The following is a 16,321-nucleotide window of genomic DNA, read 5'->3' as shown; positions in this document are numbered from 1 at the left end:
TCATGCACTGGTTTGCCCATTGCTCAATACCTGACCAGAAGCAGCTAGTGTAGAGTAGGGTGGTGTAGACTGGCCCTGAACTCATTGTGGGACACCTGGATCTGCATGGCCATCACTTCCCACTCTCCCTCAGGGACCCAGCCTGGAGAAATGACTGCTTACAGATCAAGGCTATGACCGCAGTCTCCTTTCGTGGCCTCTGCTCCTGGCATTTCCTTCTCTATTCAAGTAAGCATAAGTTTGCTCTGGGTTGGGAAACAGGAAGTCTGCCCCTCTGTGTAGGACTTAAGTGAAGTTTATTAGGTGATAGCCTCACTAACTACCCTGAGCTGGTGTCTTAGTTTAGGTTTTATTGCTGTGATGAGACACCATGACCAAGACAACTCTTACAAAGGAAAGCATTTAATTGGGGCTGGCTTACAGATTCAGAGGTTTAGTCCATTATCATCATGGCAGGAAACATGGCAGCGTGCAGGCAGACATGGTGCTGGAAGGAGCTGAGAGTTCTACACCTTGATCCGCAGGCAGCAAAAGGAGACTGTGTGCCACACTAGCTTGAGTACAGGAGACCTCAAAGCCCACCCTCAAAATGACACACTTCCTCCAACAAGGCTACATCTTTTCCAACAAGGCCACACTTCCTAATTGTACAACTCCCTATGGGCCAAGCATTCAAACACACATGTCTATGGAGCTTGAGCACATTTATTCAAATCACCAGCTGGCCAAGGGTGAGAGGTAGATTGGACGGACCCAATGACATAGTGCGTAGTTCTGTTGTTGGCCCGTACACAGGGAGGGGAGGAAGGCTTACAAGTGTCTGTGAGGATTTCAGTGAACTATTGGAGGTTGGCACCGGCCCAGGAAACTCTTCAGTCTTACTGAAGACAGGCACAGAGACTGGAGCTAGGGAGGTGCTACTGCAAGGTGCCAGGGTATGCTGGGTACTCTGGCGGGGGGAAGGGCTAGGGTATGCTGGGAACTCTGTGGGGACAGGGTATGCTGGGTACTCTGGGGGGGGAGGGCTAGGGTATGCTGGGAACGCTGTGGGGACAGGGTATGCTGGGTACTCTATGGAGGGGCTGGGGTGTGTTGGGTACTCTATGGCGGGAATAGGGTCTGCTGCAGAGGTGCCAGAGTATGGTGGTCCAGCTCCCCTCCACCTCTTCCACCCACCCCTCTGCCAGCTAGTCCCTCCTCCTCAGGTGTCTGCAGCTCTTGCTAAGAGCTTTGGGCTCCACATTTTGTAATGTGGTGGCATAATGCGGTGGGGGAGAGGCTGCCCTAGGGAGCCCATGCTGAGGTATCTCCCCGCAGAGGTACCAGCCATAGGACAGGTCTTGTCGTATAAGCGGAAAGAAATAGAGGCAAAGAAAGAGAGGGGAGAGAGGACAGAGAGAAAGGGAGACAGAGCGAGAGAGAAACAGAGAGAAACAAAGAGAGACAAAGAGAGACTGAGGGGGAGGGAGGGAAAGGAGGAGAGAGAGAGAGAGAGAGAGAGAGAGAGAGAGAGAGAGAGAGAGAGAGAGATCAGAGAGAGGGAGAGAGAGGCCAAACAGTCCTTTCATAGCAAGCCAGGCTCCTACCTGGTTGTTGCTAGGTAACTGTTGGGCGGAGCCTAGAAGAAATGCTAACACTAAGCACCGTTCTCCACATTGCAGCAGTGGGTTTGTTCTTCAGGCTGGCAATTGTAACTGGGCTTCCGTTCTCAGTGAGCCCCTCAGTCCTGCTGACATCTGCATTATCCTCCGCGTGACTGAACTTCCCCCGCTGCCATTCTCTGACACGCACAGGCTGTCTCTAGACCCAAAGGGCACTGACATCATTTTAACTAATCGTGCTGTTCCCCCCAAAATGTCAACAAAGAAGCTACATAGGTAACTGTTGTCTGAGATCATGGTAATAATAAGAGCACAGCCAGGAGGGGAAAAAAAAAAAAGTCCAGTATCTTGGAAGTTGAAAAATGTACCGGGTTTAAGGAACAAAGAAAGGCATTCAGAAATGAACGAAAGCAAGACTCTCCTTAACATTCTAGAGGGACACAGCCCGTACAGCAAGGAGAGGCACACAGAAGCCCTCAGAGAAGTTAGGGAGGGCTGAGAATGATGAACATTTAAATCTAGGTAATAACAACCAAGCTTGACACTGGAGGTAGGAAGAGAGGAAGGGAGGAAGGGAGGGACGGAGGGACGGAGGGACGGAGGGACGGAGGGACGGAGGGACGGAGGGACGGAGGGACGGAGGGACGGAGGGACGGAGGGACGGAGGGACGGAGGGACGGAGGAGGGGCGGAGGGGCAGAGGGACTGAAGTGAAGCTCAGTAGGTAGAACTCAGTTGGTCTGTTTGGCCCACACCAAGCCCTGAGCTCAAACCCAGCACTGTATAAAGCAGGCATGGTGGTCGGGATTTTAAAGTATACATCCTTAACTATGTATAGTTTACAAAAGAAAGTGAAACAGTATTTGTTAAACAAGTCAGACACTGAAAACTAAATGTTGCATGCTCCCATTCACAGGTGGAAGCTTTAAAGGTTGATTTAATAGAAATAGCAGTTCAGCAATCCCTCAAAGCAGGGAAGGCTCAGAGGAGTGGGAGAGGAGAGGCTGGGCTGTGATGTCAAAACACAGACGGTAGGGGTGAGGTCTACTGTCCTGCTCGGCAGCACAGTGTGGGACTATAGGTAACAATGATTTGTTGTATAGATTATAAAGAACCAGAAGACAAGAATGCCACTGTTCCCATCTCAGAGAAACTGTAAATGCTGTGCTGGGGACACAGCTCAGTGGTAGAATGCTGGCCCTACATGCCCAGGACCTGGGATTAAACTGCCAGCACATATAGATAGATTGATACTGATATATATTGTTATGTGTATATATTGATAGAGATATATAATATATTCTGTATGTATATATACTGTATATACTGTAATATATACTGTGTATATATTCTGTATGTATATATACTGTATATACTGTAATATATACTGTGTATATATACCATATGTATTCATATAAATAATTCTTAAGGAGATAGAAGTGCTAATTAACCTGATTTGACTGCCACACCTTGAATACATCAGATTACCATGCTATATCTCATAAATATATCCAATTACTGCATGCCCATTTCTAAAAACGAGGAACCTGTTAAGAAGATGAGGCAATAAATATGTGGCAGTGATGGATGGACAGACAGAACTGAGCTGACTGGCAGTGTATTTCCAATAAATTAAAGCTAAGCTATTCTAACCACTGCCTCCATCCACACTCAGTGTTTCTGCAGTGTTTGTTTTCTGTGTGGAGACAAGAAGGTGCCAGCTCCAAATACCAGAAGGAAGGAAACGCGATGACTATTTTCAGAGAAATATTGTTGCTACTTAGGAAATGCAGGGGAATAAATAGGAGGCATCAGTAAGTAACCAGATACCAGAAAAAAACCATCAGCAGCCACAGCAGGGATGAGAGGAATGACAGGCAGGGAAGTGAAGAGAAAACACAGAATGCCGCAAAGATGCTCAACCAGAAGAAAAAGTAGGCACTGACTGGCAAGATGACTCAGCAGGTGAGCCATTGCCTTTGTGCTTGTCACCAAGCCTGATGACCCGAGTCTGATGCCCAGGACACACTCAATGGGAGGAGAGAACCAACTCCTTCAAGTTGTCCTCTGAGCTCCACACATCGTGTGTGTCATGTGCATTCATGTGTGCACGAATGTACGCGTGCTTGCTCTCTCTCACACACACTAACAATAATAACACAATGTTAAAAGGATTTTAAGCAAAATCTAAAATGACAAGATGCTACCTCATGGCCTGTTGTACTGGCTGGTTTTGTGTGTGTCTGGAGTTATTACAGAGAAAGGAAACTCCCTTGAGGAAATGCCTCCGTGAGATCCAGCTGTAAGGCATTTTCTCAATTAGTGATCAAGAGTGGGAGGGCCCATTGTGGGTAGTGCCATCCCTGGGCTGGTGGTCCTGGGTTCTATAAGAAAGCAAGCTGAGCAAGCCAGGGGAAGCAAGCCAGTAAGTAACATCCCTCCATGGCTTCTGCATCAACTCCTATTTCCCAACCTGCTTGAGTTCCAGCCCTGACTTCCTTTGGTGATGAACAGCAATGTGGAAGTGTAAGCTGAATAAACCCTTTCCTCCCCAACTTCCTTCTTAGTCATGATGTTTTGTGCAGGAATAGAAATCCTGACTAAGACACCTCTGTATCTGACCATGCCCAGCTGACACGATTCTGGCCAAGGTTGAATCCCACATACCTAAGGACCAAGGAGTAAAGATGTGCTCTCCAAAACTCCAGTGATCCTGTCTCAGCATAAGAGTTGAGGGGGTGTGCTATAGTATGCTCGTTGCAGTGTTACTGAATGTCCCCAGATAAACCAGCTCTGAAGAGCCCCCCAGCAGGAGACAGGGCAGAAGAGGGGTCCGACAATATGCTTTCAGTAAGACAGACAGAACACAGATAAATTCCCCATACAAAGCTGGGTAGAAGAGACAACCAGCCAGCCATTTCCTTCATCGTTCACTGCAGACGCTGTTGCTTACACATCTATAACAATGTAAAGTCTTGAATACTCGAATTTGGATGGCCTTCAGCATCATCCCTAGAGAGGCTGAGGGCTTGATCTATGGCCTATTTCTGGCTCTGCATAGAAAGCTCAAACACATACAGTTTAATCAACTCTGAAATACCCAGCGAGAGGAGGTCTGTCTCAGTGTGTTTCAGGCCCAGAGATGATCTGCTTCCTGCTCTGGAATCTTGCATGGGATCATGCTGTTAGCAGTCCTGTGCATTCCTGGATGGATTATCTTACATGCATCTAAGACTCACCCAGACTGCTGCTGCACCTGCAGTTTGCTGCTTCCTCACGCTGGGTATAGTCAGTTCTCAGCTTCCCAAGGTGTGCAGACCCATTCCTCTATTGGGTTTGTAGGTATTTTCCAGTCTATGAGCAATGCTGGGCAGTAGACAGACGTCATAGTTGACCTGAAAAAGCTGCAGTGGTTTCTCAAGTGATTATAGACGCTTCATCCCCGCCAGAAGGTTCCAGTTGCTCCACATTCCCACTGGTATTTGGTTTTGTCGGTATGGGTTACTTTAACCATTCTAGAAGGTATGTTTCCTAATAAGGCTGAAACTTTTTGTGACCAACGATACTGAGAACCTTCCTATGAACATTTTTTTCATTTGTGCATGAATATTCTTTCTTTTTATGAAGGGCATGTTCAAGATTTGGCCTATTACAAACAGAAGATTGACCACTTGTCCCGTCCGTCCTTCCTTTCCTTCTTTCCTCTTTTCCTTCCTTCCCTTTCGTCCCTTCCTCCACTGTTTTGTTGAATGAGGGTCTCACTATGTAACTACAGCTGGTCTGGAACTCACAGAACTTTGCATGACTGCCTCCACAGTGCTGGGACTAAGGACACATGCCACCTCACCTGAGCATTTGTCTTTTTATGACTGAATTGCAAGACTCAAATTCTAGATATAATGAGTCCACCATCCTGGCTATCAGTATTTCTACCAGTTTGAGGTTTCTCAATAATTTCTATTATATTTTATGCACCTATTTTGTACGTCTGTCTGTGTGTAATGCACATGTGCACGCTACAGCACACACGTTAAGGTCAGAGGACAACTCACAGAAGACATTTCTTCCACCATGTGGGTCCTGAGGATGGAACTGGGGCCATCAAGCTTGGTGGCGGATACCTTTGCCTGCCAAGCATCTTGCCAGACCAGCCTTGGGGCTCGTCTCTTCTCCTGATGCTTTTGGTGGAGCCCCGCTTTTTCCTTTTATGGTTAGTACCAGTGCTTTTGTGTGTCTGAAGAAAAAAATCATTGGTCTCTGAGGACACAAAGACGTCCTTCAGTGTCATCTTCTGGCAATTCATCTGTCAGCTTCAGTGTCAGACCCACAGACACGGCATGACGAAGCTTGATCCCCTCACTGAAGACACCTCTCTCCCTCTTATAGCGTCACTCTTTCATAGGGCCTGCCCATCAGGCTGCGTCTGTTTGTGAAACTTGCTCCATTGATCCGTTTGTCTTTCCTCCTGCCAGTGCCACACTGCCTGGTGACTGCAGCAACTGACAACTGTTTCCGTAAAAGCGGTGGGGGGAGGTTTGACACAAAAAGTGAGGACATTCTTAACATTTACTAAATGTTGTGATGGCTTCATGATTTTGAAAGCTTTAAAATGTTTTGAAACAAAGGAGTGGAAGGCAGATCGTATACATCAGTAACGCAATTTGGTAAGTCACAGAATAAATCTAACTACAAATAAGTGGGTCTCTCTCATACATGTTGCTTCAACTTATGGAAGGAAAAGAAAGCTGCTGGGGGACTAAGCTGGGTGCAGCCCCTGCCCCACAGGCTTGGCCTTCTCATCTGTAGACGGGAATCAGACCCCATCAGAGGGGCCTCAGAGGCCCAGCTATAATTGGACTCATTGTATGTGACAGTCTCTTGCAGTCACTTGGTCACAATGGCCTGTAGCACCTGCTCTGTAGAAGGTTGTGCTGGCCCTGAGGTGCTGACACCACCTTATTTAAGTCCCTTCAATGGTCCCAGCTCACACTGACCAGAGCCAGGACATGGCTTTCCTTAGAACCCCACACTGGAAAACCCTGTCTTAGACAGAAAGGGCATACCTGAGCCCCAGCCCCACCTACTTCCAGATGATATTTCTTGGCTTTGGGAAGAACTCTGTCTTTCCAGCCTTGGTCATCTGTCCATGTGTAAATCAGGAAGCCTTTAGAGCTCCATCAAAGGGACTGGGTGCCACTTCCACTGGCACACAAAGATTCCATCCAGCCTCACAGGTCAGAAGATGACTTTGCAAAACCAAACCAGCAGCAGAAGCCACTGGAAACAAGTCTTTTCTTAGCTCTTGGCAGAAGAAAAGCTGACCTTGGGGGAAGAAGTTGAAGGATTGATTCCTGTTTGTTTTGTTTCCCAGGAGGATGTCTGAGGGCAACCAGCCCACAGCAGATGATGCTGTGGTTCGCAAAGCTCTCTGAGTTACATTGATCCTGCTTTCCAGGGCCAGTTCTGCCTCCCACCTCCTCCCCAGGTACAATCACCAAGGTGTGAAGGGGAGAAAGGCAGGGGAGAGTCTGTCGGGGGACACACTGGGAATACTGGAGACTAAGGCATGGCCCGCAGTGAGAATGAAGGGGAGAAGTGAGAAGACACTCAGGCCGGGATTTGGTGACGGCATGATTTGAGCCTAGCACATAGGAGGGCTCCAAGCAGCTGTCCAGTGTCACACCCATGTAAAGAGGTGATCTTGTGTATATGGAGACCTGATAGGAAAAAGAATCAGGTCTGCAGGCAATACATCTGGCTGTCCAAATGTCCTCCGGGGGAAAGAGTAGCTCAGCACTGTGACTGGAAACTGATCTGCTGGGATAAGAAACCCCAACTCAATGTCAAAGCCATGTCAGAGCACACACAGAACCTCAAGTCTCAAGTGGAGAGGTCACTTCTGCATGCCAGCACTATCCACTACCCCATCTGACCTCCAACCCATTCACAGAATGCCTGTGAGGTCATTACCCTGCCCTGGGTTTCTGTGTCTCCCTCTGGGAGCTATGAGGTATCTCCCTCTGGGAGCTATGAGGTATGGTTGAGCAGGACCTATAGAACTTGGATACAGGGCACTCAAGGATTGTTCTAGAGCAGGCTTAAACTCTGCTTCCCGTGGAGGTTTTGAGGTCATTCCTTTCTAAATGGACCAAGCCAAGGTCTCTCTCAATGGTCCTGTGTTTCTGCTCTGTGGTAGACAGTATGCTTTGTCTGAGGTTCTAGCAGCCATGCAGGAATATCCCCCCAGATAAGGGTTAGCTTCGTCCTGAGACCCCAGAGCATGGGTTACAGGCTTGAAGGCCGACCTCTGGATGATGATGATGAGTCTCTGGTTTTCTATCTCTGAGACAGGAGGTCTGGGGGCTGCTTGTGACAGGGGCTCTAGGAAAGGAGACTGGCTCTGGAGGCCAGGGCCAAGGGCAGCATGACGGAGAACAAGGAGTATTATCCCAGCCTTCCCACACACTTGCCCCCTTCCTGGAGCTGGCTATTGCCCAAGCACTGTGGTAAATTTCTTCCTAGTGGGGCTGCTTCCTCTTCAGGGCCAGAGGACTTTATAGATCTCAGGCTTTGACTTAAGCAGAGGCCTCACGTCTCAGTGTCTCCCCCTGGTGGGGAAACTGAAGCAGAGTTTGGAAAGAGGCAGATTATAAAAGTTCTGCCAAACTCCATGGGCTCAGGCCTCCGTCCTCGCTCCTGTTTCTACTGGCATTCTTGGCCCCTGTCCCAGGGTGGGGACATCACACTTGGGACCATCTGCCAACTTGTCTTAGGGCTCCTCACCTTCAGGAAATCTTTTTGTCCACAGTTCACAAGAGCTAGTTGTGACTGCAAAGTAGGGATGACAGAAATTCTCCCTATCCGCACTTGTCACCAATGAAGTGGACGACATGCAGCAGGAAGACTCAGCCTTCCTGAGTCAGGCCGTGTGGAGATGGCTAAAATAAAAACAAGCATTTGATCTGAGGGGAGGCAGGAGATGTCAATCAAGCTTTGGTGAGGAATGTCGTAGAATCCACTGTGAACAATAAGACAAATTAATCCAGTTTCTTCAATAGGTCCATGATGAATAGACAACATTTCTTAGTTACTCTCCTGTCGCTGTGATAAAATCCCTTGACAAGCAATTTGAGAGATGGTTTGTCTAACTTACAGTTCTAGGTTACAGACCATCATGGGAGAAAAAAAAAGCACGGAATTAGGAACCTGATGCAGCTGGTCATAGAACAATCACAGTGAAGCCAAGAGAGAGGAATTCTGGAGTACTGTTCTCTTTCTCCTTTATATACAGTCTAGGATCCAGCTCAGGGAATGATGCCACCCACAGTGGGCAGGTCTTCCCACCTCAACCTAATCAAGATACCTCCACCCAGATATATTTTGTTTGCATTGGTTGGGGTAGGAAGCCAAGCCATTTCCTGAATGGAGCTAGGCAGTGTAAGTAGAGGCGCTGAGAAGCAGTGTGAGTCCCTTCATTGCTCTGTGCTTCCTGACTGTGGGATCTGACCAGATGCCTCAAGTTCCAGCTGCTGTGATTCCCCCACAACAATGGACTGTATTTGAATTAAGAACTGAAATAAACCCTTTTGATACAGTTCCTCATGTTGTGGTGACCCCAACCATAAAGTTATTTTCATTGCTACTTCATGACTGTAATGTTTCTATTGTTATGAACTATAATATAAATAAATATCTGTGTTTGCTGGTGGCCATAGGTGACCCATTGTGACAGGGTCATTAGACACTTCCCTCAGGCCCACCAAAGCGGTTTCAACCCACAGGTCGAGAACTGCTGTCTTAAGGGAAATCAGGCATTCAGTGTGAGCCCTGCTCACCAGGGCATCTGAAAACACAAAAGCAGGTCCCACCCTGAGCTCACAGGCTGCTTGTTAACCTGAACCCCCATTAGAACAGAGAAGCTTCCCAGTGTTGCACAGCTGAAGAGACCAAACCTAGTAACAGCTCACCCTAATTTGAATCCTGATTCTATGACCCCAGGTTTCAAAAGATACTTTGTAGACAGTTAGAAAAATATGTCTGTGGACAGGCACATAGGCGACCTAAAGTAATGTTCAGGTTTGTGAAGCTGGTGAAGCTGGTGATGACCCCATCAAGGGCCTGTAAGAACTCTCCTTGCCTTGGGGTGCACCATGAAATAGTGTCTAGGGTTTGCCATAAAACTCCCTAGCAAAGAAAGTTAAATAAAACCTGGAGGAGGTGTCATGAGGAGAGAAAGAAAGATGGCAAGACAGCAAGGGGTTGTGAGGCTGCTGACAGGGTGTGGTGCCCCAATTAAGTGGTGTTTGTAACAGTGGATGGTTGAAGTCTCGGGTCAAAGGCTGACAAGGGTCTGACAGAAGACATGGAGGGGTGTGTACTGCACTGGGCCAGGCAGACTGGTCTGAGGGAGGCCCCACCTAATGTCTCTCTTCTCAGAGACTTGACCCACTTGCCACAGAGCCAACCCAAGACCTGATATAGGGGAGAGAGTCCTCCCTTTCCAAACTACGGAATAAGGAGACCCCCAAACATTGTCTAATCCAGCGATTATCAACCTTTATATTAACAGGGGTCGCATATCAGATAGCCTGCATGTCAGATACTTACATTATGACTCAAAAGAGTATCAAAACTACGTTTATGAAGTAGCAATAAAATAATTTGATGGTTGGGGGATCACCACAACATGAGGATCCCAGCAGTAGGAAGGTGGAAAACTGCTGCTCTGAATGAAGCCTCATCCTATGGGAAAATGAGCGGAGGCTGGCCAAGAAACACGGATTAACAAGCAACAGGGTTAATGTTCCAGTCAGGGATGGAGGATGCCAAGATGCTAAGATGACAGAAGTAGCTTCCTTGTGTGGTGCTCAGGGTCTGTCTGGAGTGCCAGTGAAGTGTTGGGTTTTGGTCGTGCTGCAGGGTTAGCCAGAAGGATGTATCTGGGGCCATAGAAGCTGCTCCCATCGGGTCTGTCCGCTGTGCGGGCACTAGGCAGAGAGCCAGGCATGGGGGATGACTCTCATTTTAGAAAGTTCCTTCTGGCTTCTCTGAGGATGATGGGGTAGAACACAGAGTCAGAGGGCTCTGAGAGAGTTGGGTTGGCTGGACAAACAGGCTTGCAGCATAGCCATGTTGGAAAGGGGCAGGAAGCATTTGGACCCCACAGACATGTCCGCCAGTACCACCACTAGGGCTTTGACGTCACCAAAGCCACCTGGACTCCTCTGGAGTCACAAGCCCTTGCAGGCTCTTTCCCCTTTGCCCATTGCTCAGGGCAGTTCTCAGCATCAGGGTGCACTCCTGGCTTAGAGCATGGCCTGCTGCCCATGTACCAACCTTCTTTGCTCCACCCACCAGCAGTGGAGGCCAGGAAACTGCCCCTCTGCTCCAGATGTTCTGTTTGCCAAGCCCTTGGTCCAGCTGGGTCAGTATGAGGTGAGGCTCCCTGCTCTGTCCTACAGAAGCCACACCACAGCTCACACATCTGCATGCCCACAGACTATGCCAGCCAGAGGCCACTGCCGCTGGGCTCAGACTTCCTAATGCAGCAGGTCCGTGTCCAGTTTCTCAAGTTGCATTCTCACAAGCTGACTGCAGGGTTTATGCCCACATGCCACTGAAAGGCCTTATGTGCAGGGCTGGCATAGGTGCAGGTCCTCTTTGGACCTTTCTGTGTCCCTCTGTGTTATGGGTTGAAAGTGCCCCAACCGTGCAAATGTCCAACGGCTAAAGGCTTGCCTTCCGCTAGTAGACCCAGCCCTTAAGAGGACTCTGACCTAATCAACGGATCAAACCATTGATAGATGATGGACCATGTTTCTAGGGAACTTTATCGTGTCCTGGATTCCTCTTTGTCTGTCTCTCAGCTTCTTTGGCTACCATGGGATGAGGTTTTTCTTCCCCATGCTCCAGAGATCAGGGTTCATTGCTTCACCACAGGCCTGGAAATACCTGAGCCACTGGGTGTCGCTGTTTGCATGGGGAGCACACAGCTATCATCCTGGCTGCTAACTCCTGGAGGAGGGTGAGTTCTAGTACAGGCTTTCTGAGCCTCATGACCCCCCACCCCAGGGAAGCCTTCTGAGTCCTCCTGTCTTGTGCTGCTCCACTGGGCACTCTGGGGTTCTCAGGGCCGCTGCTGACCTGCGTGCCAGGCAGGTGCCTGCTATGTTGAGGCCATAGTCTTCTGGCACAGACTCAAGAGTATCTCTCAGAACTTTCTTGGCTCTGAGAACAGGATGCACACACCTTTTTAATTTGCTAGAACAATTCACTCACAGCTGTGGCTTATTACAAGGAAAAGGTATGAAGTTCAAGTCGAAGAGGAAAGAGACACTAAGACCAGGGGAGCCTTGGAAGATTAGTGGAACCCAAAAGACGGTCGGGAAATCTTAAGAGGAGCCCAAGAGAACCCAGGAGAGCCTGTGGGCAGTTAGAAGATTCCAGGGAGGGTTAGGGGAGATCAGGGAGAATCGGGGAGGGTCAAGAGAATCCCAGGAGAACCTAGGGAGAGTCGGGGAATCCCAAGGAAGGCCAGGGGAGACCAGTGAGAGTCAGGGAGGGTCAGAGCAATCCCAGGAGACCACAGGAGTCCAGGGAAGGTCAGGAGAACATATGGAAAGCCAGAACTCCCAAAGAAACGTCAGGGGATCCCAGGAGAAGCCAGGGAATCCAGATGGCAATGAGTTTCCAGCAACTTCTTTCAAGTTTATCTGTCAGTCTTCCAGAATTCCTCAGATGCTGGTGGATAACACCACACACACACACACACACACACACACACACACACACACACACCATGTAGATCCTAGTGCAAGTTAAGACAGTGGACCTGATTCTCTGCCTGTTGGGCAGTATCCCATAAGTTCCAAATGGTCAGGCACAGAAGGGCTGAAGGGCAAGGTTCTCAGAATTAGAAGCCTTCACAGCCTCAGAAAGTTTCGAGGACCTTTCCATAGAAACCGGGGGAGGAGGGGAATCGCTCCTGAGGCAAGGCTGGGTGTGGCAGAGCACCTGCCTGGTTACTCAGCCTGCACTTGACTGGCAGGCAGCCATAAGGCATTGTAAATTCTTTCTGTGGTTTGATATTGACATAGCACACAGAAGTCTGTGTGAATGGTGAGGGTTTGAATGAGGACTTGTCCCTTTTCCTATGTGTTCCCACCTCAAAGTTGCAAAAGTCTTTGGGGGTTAACCCAGGAAAAGTACAATGCGAGGCTGGGAAAGAGAGTGATAGTTCTCAGAGGAGTAGCCTAATGTGAGCTGCGGAGTCAAAATGGAGCAGGGAAGCCATGGAGAGAGCAACCATGAGGCTTGAGGACCGGGGTGGGGGGCCAGGAGGGACAGGGGGTGTGGGGCGGGGTAAAAGCTGGGATGGACACTTAAGAAGTAAGTGGCCATGCACTTCAGAGATCGGTGCCTAAAGGTATTAGTGGCAAAGCCCTAGGTGAGCCAGGCTTTAGAGATGACTATTGCACCCACTCCCACCCCGCTACACCCATGGCTGTGATGACAAATGCCCAAGCTGTCCAAGACTGAGGTGTCTGCAGGCCATCTCTGAAGCCTCTGGGCTAGTGTCTTAGCTGCTTCATTTACTTTCCATGACTGTAACTGTCCTAGGCTCAACTAGACTGTCTCAACAGGTCTCTGAGTTGTCACCACCACCTCCAGGAGGCCACGCCTCACTCTCTCCAAGCCCACAAGGAGCCTCCTTTCACAGTCCCTGGGGTGGGAGTTTGGGGGGTGGGGCAGTTGAGGCTAGAGTTGCCAATTTCTATTCTAGGAACCCAGGTAGGCTGCATCACACCCACAAAAACATGCCTGAACCAATAGGGCCAGGGAGAGGAACACTGATGGGCCCCTGGAAAAACCCCTGATATTCCAGCTCCTGGGCTTTCTGAGTTTTGGGGTTGTACCCAAATCTATAAGGAGGACCCCTACCTTTTGTCCATCAAGCTGCCGAGGGTGGTATGAGGAGTGAGCATTGTTTCAGGGTGCGAGGGCCCAGGAGGGAGACTTGGTTCCTATCTTAAACTTGTTTGCCACAAGACCCAAGTCTTGTCAAGGTCTCCAAGACCCTTTGAGACAGAGCATCTATACCCTTGTCTGGAGATGCAGATGTGGATCTGGGAGATGCAGATGTCTCTTGTATAAGGCAGCATAGGAGGGTAAGAGAATGTGAGCCAGAACTAAACTCTGAATAGACAGTCACTGGACCTAGAGGCAGATGGATTAGGATAGACCTCAAGTCTTTTTTAAAGGTTTAAGTTGTCTTTAAATTTTTCTGTGTATCCTTTTGGAATTTTATATATGATAGTATATTTACATAATTTCCCCCTCTCTCTCCTCCCTCCCTACTCATCCCATGTCTCATACCCTAGGGCCCTGACATCTACCCTAGGATGTGACACCTCTGTTCAGAGAAGTCCAGCCCTAGGCTTCCTTCTTCTAGCTGGAGTTCAGGCCTTCCAGTGGTATCTCCCATGCTGAGACCATGTGTGTCCGAGTTTCACGTCTGGGTGCCTTGTGTCCTGAGCACTGGGTACAGATGAGGAAACTTCACCACATTTGACAGGTGGTCAGGACACTGGCCTGTGGTACTTGTCACCATCCACCAAAACAGGCACCCAGGGCCAGCAGGTCTGGTTAGGAGCTGCTTGGTGGGATTGATTCTGAGGGACAGACATCTGGCAAAGACCAGCCATGCAGATCCTGACCTGAGGAGGGAAGCTGGGGCTTGGACCCTCATCCCCTACAGACCTGCACAGCACTTGGATGGCTGGTGGACACGGGGCATCCTCCTCTCCAGCCAAAGTTGTGGATTTGGAGGGGAAATGAAAATAATTGGAGGGCAGAGAAGGGACTGGACGTGATCAACACATTGAGTGTAGAAAATCCTCAATAGCAAAAGTCACTCCTTTAAATCAGAAAAACGACTACATCTCTTAATAAAGACTCTAAAGACAAAATATTATGTGTTTTGGGGGTTTTTTGTATGTTGATAACTAAATATTGTTCATTGCAAATATACATTTATACTGGCTGTCAGAGAGATGAACTCTTCCAGCCTGGAAGTCCCAGAGCAGTGTCTCTTGGAGACAGTTGCAGAAGCAGGCAGCCTGTAGGAGAAGAAAGGAGACCCACAACAGAAGCAGAAGGCATCAGAGCTTCTGTGGCATACTCTAGGGTCAGGGAGCACACTACTTTAGCATATGAGTTCTGGAGCCACGGGCCAGAGCAGCTGCCTTCACTGTTTCAGATCATGGTATGAAGTGATATGTGCTGGGCCCCATTTGGGACTGTTTGGAGAGCTAGGACCCTACTGGGACCCCCTCGGCCACCCAGGTTCCCCTGTGGATCTGACACACCCACCCTTGAACACACAACTGGCCAAGACCCATCTGTGACACACTTGTTCCCGTTTGACACATGTACCCCAGGATGCTTCTTCCAGCTTGACGTGGAGGTTGGAGCTGCCAGGCCCAGGTGACCCTTATCTCCAGAGCTGATGTTTGTTGTTGTCAATGCCCCAGCTCCCAATCAGCGCAGGGCCTGTGACAACACCCTCCTGGAGTTGCAACAGCTCCTCTGGCTCCTGGCTCTGTCAGCACAGGTGAGCCCCCTTCAGCCCTGAGCAAAGTGCATACCTCTCTGGTTCAAGATGGGCTGCACCCATACCTCCGAGTGACCCTTCATTTTCTTTACCTCCCGTGAGGAAAGCACAGAGAGCTACACAGTGAATGTGAGGGTGTCCTGGAAGGAAGGGACAGATAGTAAACAGATCGTGTTACCCATGCACATGTGCTCTGATGGCGGTGCTTTTGGCCTGAAGGACTTCCAAAGGCATGTAGATGTGTGTGCCTGAACAGTGACGGACAATTCCCAGGATTCCAAAAGGGAGCAGAGCCAAGAAAGGTGCAAGCATTCCAAGAGGGAGAACGGAAGGGAATGAAAGAGAGAAAGCCATCCAAGACCCAAAGAGCCAGCAAGAGCTAATGGTCCAGAAAATCTCTGGCTTTAGGGCTGAGTAGGGGTCCTGGAACAAAGAGGAGGCTCAGAGGCAGGGAGGCTTCAGCAGAGTTGGGCCGAGTGAGGGTGAGTGAGTCCCCTTGGGAAGTAGGGACTGCTCAGAAGGCAGGAGTCTAGGGCTTGGTGGTGATAGCTTAAATATACTTGGAATGAAGGAAGGGGATGACCTGGGGCTTGAAAGTTTGGGCAAAGGCTTGGGCCTCTCCCAAGGGCCTATCTCAGGGTGACCCTGGAATCCCACAGCCCAGGTGCCTGACCCTTGCTCTTGCCTTGTACCCTATGCTCTGTCCAGCTCAGGATCGGGTCCCCGAAGCACCACTGCTTTCAGGCTGGTTGTGTTTGGATGCATGTGACCTCGCTATCCCCAATCGTCAAAGTCCAGGGTTGCCCCTTCAGAGGGGCCTCAGTCCTACAAGGCTACAGTCTGGCTGTAGGAGCACCATGAGGAAATTACCACTGCTGTCAGCAATCCTAGTCCTCAGAGGTCAGCATCCACACCCTGCCTCCCTTCATGCTGGGATACAGGGGCAGGGCCTCACCAAAGCAGGGAAGGGGGGTTTTGCAGCCTCTTTACTTCCCAGGGCCCTCAGTTTAGGGTGTCTTTTTCTCTTTAGAAGCCTGAGTTTCATTTATTCTTCCTGAATGTTGATGCAGTGTGCGTGCACACTCACACACAGAGTAAGAATTTATGAG

This window comes from Arvicanthis niloticus, chromosome 17 (assembly GCF_011762505.2).
Source record: "Arvicanthis niloticus isolate mArvNil1 chromosome 17, mArvNil1.pat.X, whole genome shotgun sequence".
Lineage (NCBI taxonomy): Eukaryota > Metazoa > Chordata > Mammalia > Rodentia > Muridae > Arvicanthis > Arvicanthis niloticus.
The sequence above is the reverse complement of the archived record's forward strand: the minus strand, read 5'-3'. Positions refer to the sequence as shown.